Source organism: Adiantum capillus-veneris, chromosome 4 (genome assembly GCF_014529385.1).
Source record: "Adiantum capillus-veneris isolate H3 chromosome 4, ASM1452938v2, whole genome shotgun sequence".
In the NCBI taxonomy this organism is placed as follows: Eukaryota; Viridiplantae; Streptophyta; class Polypodiopsida; order Polypodiales; family Pteridaceae; genus Adiantum; species Adiantum capillus-veneris.
Genome location: NC_140934.1, coordinates 141,140,889 through 141,151,606, shown reverse-complemented (window position 1 = coordinate 141,151,606; position 10,718 = coordinate 141,140,889). Strand labels below are relative to the sequence as shown.

The 10,718-nt window shown below is 45.0% G+C and overlaps 3 pseudogenes; all 3 read left to right on the top strand.

The window, feature by feature from the left end:
• The first annotated feature begins 3,363 nt into the window (after positions 1-3,363).
• On the top strand, positions 3,364-3,856 carry LOC147460068 (uncharacterized; annotated as a pseudogene).
• Positions 3,857-4,402: 546 nt separating this feature from the next.
• Positions 4,403-5,109, top strand: LOC147460067 (uncharacterized; annotated as a pseudogene).
• Positions 5,110-6,182: 1,073 nt separating this feature from the next.
• Positions 6,183-8,526, top strand: LOC147460066 (uncharacterized; annotated as a pseudogene).
• The last annotated feature ends 2,192 nt before the right edge of the window (positions 8,527-10,718 follow it).

The following is a 10,718-nucleotide window of genomic DNA, read 5'->3' as shown; positions in this document are numbered from 1 at the left end:
AAGTAAATGTATGAGATCCTCGGGTGGGGGGGGGGGGGGGGGGGTAGGGTGGGAGAGGTTCACTTAGAACTTTTGTGACTATCATGTGAGTGTAGTATAAGTTGGTATTAAACTTATTCTCTCTCACATATTTACATACAGAAGGGTACTATAAGAAGAATTGGGAAAAAAATTTACAGATTGAATAAGAAAAGGGAGTATTTTATTCCTCCAAAATTCATAGATAAAGAGTTTTAGAAATAGTCATTGAACGCACGCGATAAACATGATTTATACATAGTGAACCCCTGGAGATGGGATCGTAAATGAATTAATCACTTGTGTTTTGACCTAGAAGGGGAGAAGCACATCAAAAATTTCAAAAGAACCCATAGGCTATGATGATTCAAAAGAATAAACTACCTATAGAAGGCCACACATTATCTACTACTCTAGACAAATGTCAACTATATTTTTAAAGAAAACACTAAGTAATTGAAATTTAAGTGTTTTATTCCAAAAGTTTACGGGTTGTCATACAAGGCATAACAATACAATGAGCAACTTTAAAGTTTTTTCATGTGCAAGTTTACACTTCAAGTGTTAAATAAAAACCTATTGTCTACAGGTTTCCTAGGATTAGTGTAATTTCACCTACGAATTTCATTCTGATATTTAGATTAGAAGGTAGAAAACTCCACAAACATGTGGAGGAATCTATTGAATCTATAATGGAGAAGGAAATTCAGGCAATGCCATGTGGCACTAAATGCAATATGGAGGCATCGCTAGGAGCCACGAGGGATGCTAGGCATCATGAGCCAAAAGGTGCACTGGATGAAAAGGGAGAAGATGAAGAGGCGGTTGGGGGAGAGAGAGAGAGAGAGAGAGAGAGAGAGAGAGAGAGAGAGAGAGTAGCTCCAGCTTGTGTACCTTCACACAAATTGGAAAAATGAAATTCAAACTCAAAGCTTCGATTGAATTTCCTACGTGTCTGCTTTCCGTTTAGTGAAAGATTCTCCTTCTCCATGATCATAAAGATGCTCTCCATCCTCCTCCATTGCCTTTAATTGCATCTCTCTCTCTCTCTCTCTCTCTCTCTCACACACACACACACACACACACACACACACACACACAGTAGCACCGCACACACTTTGTTAAAGACATCCAGGCACTTAAAGCAAAACTCACGTGACTTTGAATTGATGGAGGGAGGGGGAGAGAGAGAGAGAGAGAGAGAGAGAGAGAGAGAGAGAGAGAGAGAGAGAGAGAGAGAGAGAGAGAGGGAGGGAGGGAGGGAGGGAGGGAGAGATTTTATATTGCAATCAAGGATACCAAGTGGTTGTTTCCCATGTTTTGGGTCATCTTAATAAATGCAATGGTGTCATAGAAATAGAAGATCCAAACTGATTGCCTTGGTGATAAAGTAGCCATATTCTTGCTTTGATGCTCATGAGTTTTATCACCTCTTGGCTTCTCTATACCTCCAAGGTCTTTGTTAAGGAGTGAGGACTAATGTATATCTCCAAGGTCTTTATTAAGGAGTGAGACTGCTTTCTGGTTTCCACTCGGCTTTGCAAAGTGCTCCCATACTTCAAGTGACCTGTGTGCTTGGTGGTTGGTTTGCAAGATGGAGGAACGGGTGGTGGTTTTTCCAAACATTCCCCTGCTTTTTCCACATTCAAGGGTGACTAGTCCGATTTTGCTATGTTTTCATGTTGTGGGGTGTCAAGAAGAGTAGGTAAAGTGGGGTACAACATACATGTATGTCTCTCTCTAGACATGATGCCCCCTATGAGGGTCATGTTGCTCGGTCAAGAGTTGTTTTCAGTGATGAAGCTGTCTACTGATGACAAAGGCCGAGAGAGGTGCTCATTGTTGAAGGTATTCAATTGTAGCCGATGATCTCTTGAAGCTTACATGTTGTCTCTCTCAAAATGTGATCTTGCATATCTAGAAAGGATAGACATAGGACTCCGCCCTCTATAAGAGTGTTTTTGTTATCCTAAAAAGGCCATTACAGGGGTGTTTTTGCAACCTAGAGGTGCGCCTATGCTGCTCCATCATCTGCCCAAACCTTCAGCCATAGTTTCAATGATCCATAGCCACAATGGAGAAGATTTGGGGCTGATTGGAACATTCAATATGAGTGGCTTCAGGAGCTAAATTCTAGTTGCAAAGAAAAACACTGTTGAGGTGCATTCAAAGGGCTGAAAATGTATTAGATCTTGAAGAGAATTTTTGTGTAACCTGATGAGGCCACTACGGTAGTGTGTATGCAGCTTGGACTCCTCTCAGTCTTGCCCCCTTCCTTGCTCATCTAGGCAACTCAATGTTGCTCCACCCTCTTCTTGTACATTTAGAAGCATCTTTGGCTATCTATAGCCACCAGAGCGTGAGCAGTCAGTTGCATAGGGGGGTTGGCAAACCAACTAGAGGTTTAGAAGCACCTTTGGCTATCTATAGCCACCAGAGTGTGAGCAGTCAGTTGCATAGGGGGGTTGGCAAAACAAGAGGAAGGGACGGTTTTTGCAGAGGGGGGAATTCCGCCAGGCGGATTGGAAGCTTCCACTGGAGGGAGTCCAGCTCCAGGACGAGAGAGAGCGCCAGAGAGAAGAAAAATATGGCTCTACTATAGCCAACTGGGTCGAGACCAAAAGAGAGGCCGGTAGAGGTGGCGTGGCTTGGAGCAGTAGAGAGGTGGTGGGTTGTGGACGTCAGAGAGGAGCAAGGGGAGGCCGTTAGCCAAAAGAAGGAGGGCTGTTACAGATAGGGAGTGGCCATGTCAATATAGGAGCGGCCATAGATTGGAGGCCATGGGCACTCAAAAGCCTACCGAGAGCAACTAGAAGGAATCATGGATCCTAAGGTTGCTCTAGTTGTAATCAGGTTGCAAGCGATTCGTTGAAGCTTTTCAGAAGCGGGTTTCTCCATTGGACTTGGGTGAAAAATTGGGCAAGATTAAGCAGGATGTAAGTAACTTAGGATTTTGCTTTGTTTCTGGATAAATTTGAGTCTATTTGGGAAAGACTAGGTGCTATTACATGTGTGCAAAATGGAGATCATTTCAAGCCAGAGGAGTTTCTAGCCTCCTGCTTGCATCCACGAACCAAGGAGAAGGTCAACTGTGGTGGTGCAGAGGACTATTCGCAAATGGTTTACTTGGTGAAGGTAATGAGCAAGAAAGCAAAGAGGAAGCTGGAGATGGGCTTGTTGAAGCCTACAATTTATGGGTATAGCTTGACAATGGAGCTTTATCATGTGCCAAAAAAAAGTCCAAGTGTCAAAGAGGTAGCTCCTTTGCCATTGGTAAGACATTCTGGTCATTCGTTTCAATTTGTACCTCCAGTTTGGTATGCTGCTGTACAAGAGTCTATTAGCATGGTTAGCAAGGATGTGGTCTTGGTCAAAGTGTGTATGCATGAAGAATCAAATGAAGCTATGGATCAGAGCTCACAGGACAAGTTTGAAGATGTTGGCAAAGCGATGTGGTCGAAGCTGCGCAGGAAGAAGCTAGCCAGGGGGTTGGTCAACCTTGCCTTACTGATTGTGTTGAAGAGTCGAAGTGCATTCCAAAAGGTGTGGATGATGTCAACATACAAGAAAACGAGGTAATAGATCATGGATTTCTTTCTCGCTTAGCAGATGTTATGATCATAGAAGAAGTCCTTCAAGAGCAAGCAAAGGTGGTCGAGCAATCTGATTTGCTCACGCATGAAGTGGTTGAAGATGAAGCATCAAAGGCTATAGTGGACGAAGATTGGCATGGTGAGTTTGGTATGGCGTGTATGCCATTTGAAGGACCTACAACAGAGGGTATGCTTGGAACACAACTAGGTTTGGCTATGCAAGAAGCAACGATAGTGGAAGATAGGTTGCCGAAGGTGGGTGTTATGCTATTAATGGACATGCTTTTGAAAGTTGCTTCATAGGTAGTTTAGTACAGTTTGCAAAGCTCTTTTGATGAGGGGTCTTCTATGGAGAGCTCTCTAGCAAGTGAGAGAATCATGATGTATGGTGCAGATGCTTTGTAGGTTGGTGTACGGGTTTATCCAGTGTACGAAGCCGATGTATGGATACATGTTGAAAGTTTATGCTATGCCAAGCTACACGAGAGGCTTGTTTTAGGGTTTACAGGTGAAAAAAAATGGTTGATTATGTATGTACTACAGATGGGTCACTGTGCTCAACTCCATGTATTTGACCTTGGTGGAGTTTGCATCACAGTTGGGAGAGCCTATGGCTTTCCATTTGATCCGGGGGGGATTCTACAACTGATAAAATCTCTCTCTCTCTCTCTCTCTCTCTCTCTATCTAGTACTTATGTACATACTAAGTGTCAGCTTTGTAATATGCAATCATATCTTATCTAAATAATATAGTGGTTTAGCATAAATGCTCAACTAGCGGGCTAGCAATGATGGTACAACTGAAGAAGGTCAGCCTATGGAAGTGCAAGAATCCCAAGCATGGCCGTTTGCAGGAAAATGACAGGGACATTGAGCAGGTATTTGATGCATGTAGGAGACAGGTACACAGGGATGGAGCACTCTCTAGTAGAAGCTACAAGTGTTGTTTGCTATCACAGGTGACAGGAGCAAATGTTGACATCACAAGATTGGGAACGAGGCAAGGGATGTGGATACAGGTGCTATGAGGTTTATGATATGGGATTTTGAGCGAGATGTTTGTAGGACACGCTATTTGACAGGGTGCGAGACATTTTCTTGAAATGGGTAGTGGTTTGAGGTTGTTGAAGGCCTGCTTTATACTTGAAGAAGACATGTCAGAAGTTGGTGCATGGAGAGTTGGAAGTAGATGGTTGGGTGATGGAAGCTATACTTGGTGAAGTGTTCAACAAGTCCAATTGGGAGAGCACATATCAACCAATTGAGAGTTATGGTGGCACAGGATACTCAACGGTCATATCGGTCACCACCTCTCTCGGAGAAGATCTCATCACCTGGGGACTATTCTTGTGGAGTGATCCTTGTTTACTTACGGCCATGAAGAGTTGGAGCTTTGTTTGATAGCACTATAGCCTATACACGCAGTTGAAGCGGGCGGCCAACCATAAGCATGACCATTGGTTTGGTTCAAAAGAGAGTCATGGTGAGCCTTGCTTGAAAACACAAGGGATAGTTTTCATCCAAGTGGTCGAGGGTTTCGGGGCCTAGGTATGCATAGCAAGGCAGAATTGAAAGTGGAAGAAAAATTTGTAGCATCGGTAAGAATATTGTCATGCTCATGATATGAAGAGATGCCAGAGCAAAGTTTTTCCCGTGTTGGCAGTTTACGAGCATGTAAACGAGACCAAGGTAGGATTTTTTTGAGTGAAGATTGAAGCTGGCATGTAGAGTGAAAAAAGAAACACTACTGAAAACTGAGAGATGGTGCTAGTGTACTCCAGAGCATGAGCAGGAGGGTGCTGTAGTTCCTAGTGGAAAGGGTGCCATCTGTGGTGTTTCATGCAGCATGAGCAGGCAGTTGCATAGGTGGGTTGGCAAAACAAGAGGAGGGACGGTTTTTGCAGAGGGGGGAATGCCGCCATGAAAATTGGAAGCTTCCAGTGGAGAGAGTCTAGCTCCACGATGAGAGAGAGTGCGAGAGAGAAGAAAAATATGGCGCTATTGCCGCCAGTTGGGTCGTGACAAAAGAGAGGCCGCCAGAGGTGGCGTTGCTTGGAGCAGTAGAGAGGTGGCAGGCTCGTGGATGCGAGAGAGGAGCAAGGAGAGGCCGTAAACCAAAAGCAGGCGGGCTGCTGCAAATAGGGAGTGGCTATGTCAAGATAGGGAGCGGCCATAGGTTGGAGGACGTGGGCACTCAAAGGCCTACCAAGAGCAACGAGAAGTATGCCGGGTTGACGAGCATCAAAGGAGAGTTGTGGATTCGTCCCAGCTGCATATGAAGGTGAACCTACTTGCTGAACCAGCTATAGGGAAGGATAAAAGACCACCAAGGCTAAAATGGGTGGAGATACAGAAGAGCAAGTAAGACCAAGTGCAGTTGTAGAGTGTTGGTGCCATGAGCAAGAGCACAAGGGGGTTGGTTGTATGCAATTGGTAGGGCCGTGAGGAGCTCTCCTGCAAGAGGAGGTCGACAGTTGCCTGGGGATTGGATGGGTTGTTGCGCTATAGAAGAAGCAAGAAAGAGGAAAGAGGGGTTCCATTGGAGGGCGCTGCAGAGCAGGAGAGCCGCCAATGAGGGTGGGCGTTAATCAAAAAGCAAGGTTGAAGGAGAGCCGCCATGTCTGCAGCCAAAAAGTAGGGATTTTCATGGCAGTTGATGCCATCATTGTACCCGCACATGTGTTTTGATGCATGGTTTTTCTATGGTTTATGGTGACTGCTTGACTCAGATCATTTTGTTCCTTCATCTTGTCTTGTGCTAGTCTGTGGTAGTGTTGGCTCCCGACCACACGGGTGTGTGTGTGTAGAGAGAGAGAGAGGAAGAGAGTGATAGCGTGAGTTGTTGATATGTGAGATTGATGATTTGGGAGTTGTGTATATGATCGAGTACAGACAGAGTTGATGATGTGTTGTCGAGTCAATTAACGGATGAAGTGTTCGTGTTTGGTGTGTATAGCCGGTGCTTGAAGGCGAGCTTGTGCATTGGAGGTTGGCCGAAAGTGTGCGTGTGTGTGTGATTTTGCATGGTTAGGGGTGTGAAATTTATCCTGGCCTATAGAGAGGCAAGCTTGGAGTGTGTTGGGTGTGTTCCCCCTTCCCCCTTTCCATCAGTGGTGCCCCCACGGAGGATCTATTGATTGCTCCTTGGTGAAGATTTACAGCCTGAAGATGATGCCTGATATTGAATTGGTGCTTGCAGGAGAAGAAGAGGCTGCAAATTGGTTTTCTGATTTGGAGCTATACCTATTGCAAATGAGAATTTTTTGAGATGAAGCCAAATTGAAGGCACTACCATTAGTTCTACAAGGACGCGCCAAAGCCTCGTTTGAAGGATTGAAGGTTGCAGATCGGCAGTCGCTGAGCGAGATTCGCAAGTAGTTTGTTGAAGCTTTTCAGAAGCGGGTTTCTCCACTGGACTTGGGTGAACCATTGAGCAAGGTAAAGCACTACCTAAGTGAAGATTTTGCTTTGTTTTTGGATAAATTTGAGTCTATTTGGGAGAGACTAGCTACTATTACATGTGTGAAATGGAGATCATTTCAAGCGAGAGCAATTTCTAGCCTACTTGTATCCGTGAATCAAGGAGAAGGTCGAGTGTGGTGGTGCAGACGATTATGTGTAAATGGTTTGCTTGGCGAAGCTAAAGATTAGGAAAGCAAAGAGGAAGTTGGAGATGGGCTAGTGGAAGCCTACAATTTATGGGTATAGCTCAACAACGGAGCTTTATCACGTGCCAAAACAAAGTCCAAGCATCAAAGAGGTAGCTGCTTTGCCATTGATAAGCCATTCTGGTCATTCATTTCAATTTGTACCTCTAGCTTGGTATGCTGCTGTACAAGAGTCTACTAGCCTAGTTAGCAAGGATGCGGTCTTGGTCGAAGTGTGTATGCATGAAGAATCAAATGAAGCTATGGATTAGAGCTCACATGACAAGTTTGAAGAGGATGGCAAAGCAATGGTCAAAGCTGTGCAGGAAGAAGCTAGTTAGGGGGTTGGGCAACCTTGCGCTACCGATTGTGTTGAAGAGCGGCAGTGCATTCCAAAAGGTGTGGACAATGTCAACATACCAGAGAATGAGGTAATAGATCATGGATTTCTTTCTCCCTTAGCAGATGATATGATCATAGAACAAGTCCTTGAAGAGCAGGCAAAGGTGGTTGGGCAATCCAATTTGCTCACGTATGAAGTGGTTGAAGATGACGCATCAAAGGCTATGGTGGACGAATGTTGGCATGGTGAGTCAGGTATGTCGTGTATGCCATTTGAAGGACCTACAACAAAGGGTATGCTTGGAACACAGGTAGGTTTGGCTATGCAAGAAGCAGTGGTAGTGGAAGACAGGTTGCCAAGGTGGGTGTTATGCTATTAATGGACATGCTTTTGAAAGTTGCTTCACATGTAGTTTTTCACAGTTTGCAAAGCTCTCTTGATGAGGGGTCTACTATGGAGAGCTCTCTAGCAAGTGAGAAAATCATCATGTATGGTGCTGATGCTTTGTAGGTTGGCGTACAGGTTCATTCAGTGTACAAAGCCAATGTATGGATACATATTGAAAGTTTATGCTATGCGAAGCTGCACGAGAGTCTTGTTTTTGGGTTTACAGGTGCAAAAAAAAGGTTGATTATGTATGTACTATAGATGGGTGGCTGTGCTCAATTCTATGTATTTGATCTTGGCGGAGTTTGCAACACAATTGGGATAGCCTATAGCTATCCATTTGATCCAGGGGGGTTCTATAGCTGATAAAATCTCTCTATCTATCTATTTATTGCTTATGTACATACTAAGTGTCAGTTTTCTAATATGTAATCATATCCTGTCTAAATAATATAGTGGTTGAGCATAAATGCTCAACTAGCGGTGTCGGGGGATATGTGTTCGCTACGTGAGCTGGGCAGGCACCGGCCTCTCGTTGTGGGAGGTGAGAAAGAGAGAGAACAAGAACAATTGATGCAACTGACTCTGTCAATCGCCGTAATCATCAATTAATTGATTAATATGTTTGAGTACAACTAAATATTTAGCCAAGGCAGGCTATTAACAATGCCGTCACTTGGATCATCTCCTAACTAGGAATTTAAGTTCCCGCTTTACAGAATTAATCGGGCCGTTAACGACACCGAGTTTAACAGAATGATTAATCAAACATTAGCTGATGACGGTGATGAAAACTCCCTCATGTCGCTTTATCTGTTTTGAGTTCCCTTAGATTCAGCAAGCTTCAATTCTGTTCGATGCCTCATTTTTCATGCTTCAGTTACTGTCAATTATTCTGCAGCTTTCTGCTCCTTATGCTTTGCACTGGCTTAATTTCCGCTCAGAGGCTTTAACCTTCAACTGCTCTTCAATTGCTAGCCGGAACTTTATCCCTTGCTTGGTCGATACACTTGCTTTCCTCTTCCGAGATCATGCCAGCTTCATGCAACGCTCCGACATCCTCTCCTTCTCAAGCATGAGAGAGCGAGAGCGCCTTTAGCTTTCTTGCTTATGTCCGAGAGCAAGTTCGAGAGAGAGAGAAAGAAAGATCTTTGGTCCTTTCCTTTGTTCAAGCTCGAGAGTGACAGCTTGCTTCCCGCTCCTAGCTCCAAGCCCTCCACCTTCTTGCCTTCCTTACCCTCGTTATCTCTGCTCCTCCTTCATAGCCCTACCTTCGTTTTCTTATGTTCCCTTTGCCAAGCTTGCCCTCGTTCAACTCCTTTTTCCGCTTCCCTCTTCTCCCTTCCTCCTTTGTTAGCCAAGGATGAGAGCGAGAGAGAGAAAGCTTTGCTTGTTTGCAAGCTCACGACAAGAGCGAAGAGAGTGAGAGCCAAGCACTCCGGTTCCCCTGCCTTCCCTTTTCTTCCTTTGGCACGTGTTGTCCCCCCCTTTTCTTCGCTTGGAGGCCCCTACTTTTAATAGCCTCACTTCCTTTTTTTGAAACGACGACAACGTCGTTGTGGGAACGGCACCGATGACGTGGTAGTGGCGACTTTTGACCTGCGCGAAATGCGTCGCGAGCGGCTCCAAACGGCATCGCCCATGCTAGATGAGCAACTCTAGTCTCTCCATTGCACTCATTGGAGCACCCACGCAGCCTGCGCATCTCTCTTCCTCCCTCACACTACCTGCTCGTTGCCCCTTGATTTAAGATCTTGGGCGGCCTTGCCACTTGGTTGCCTTAGGGCGGTCTAGCAAATTTTATGAGGGCACCACATTCGACATGCATAGCGGCCAAAGTATTGCCAAGCAAAACAATTAGGCGGCCTTCATGGGTTAAGTTGGGCGGCCTATTGGCGGCCGGCTTCCTCTGTAAGGCTCCACATTTGGCATGCAAATGATGGTTTCATAAAGGCGCCACTCTGTTACAATATCGGGCAAGGCATTGGTAAGCATAACATCTTTCCCTAGCAGCCCCCATCGAGCAACCTCATCATGAAATCTGTTGCCCGTATCAAGAGACGACCTTAAAAGAGATTCCACTAAAGTATTTATTGTGCTCTCTAAAGTGCATCACATCCAGCATACATATCAACCAAAGCACTGTTACCTCGAGCACTTATTCTACTGCGTTCAAAACCCTGGTCGCTGCTCAAAATTCCAAAATGGCACACCGGTGGAGCAGACTGGACTCGTACGGAGTCGTCCCCCATTGAATCTTTATTGGCCAATATCTTGGCGATCGAGACTCCGATCACTGATCTAAAAAGACCGACGTGCTCCACAAAGTGATCACTTCAAGCCCATGAATTCAATTCAATTCTGTCAACCTAGCTGCAGTCGCCCAATCCGGTACGAGTCTTCAATCGACTTAAACTTCAAACTGCCATAACTTCAACCCGTAGCTCCAATCAACGAGCCGTAAAGACAGGCCGATAGAGCACTTTAAGCACTACAGTTCTAGATCATAATATCATATCTACGCTCACATCAAGCATAGCTCTTTTTGGAATCATTAAGGCATCAGTTGGCCCTTTAAAGCCGCATCTGGCATACACTGATCATTAAACTTGGCCTGTTAACAAGCCCAATCACTACTCAATAAACATGTAAGCTTCAAATAAGCTTGATGTGCATTTTTCTAGCATCTTTCTTAGCATGGGAGAGGAGCTGCATGACATCCACCCCTTC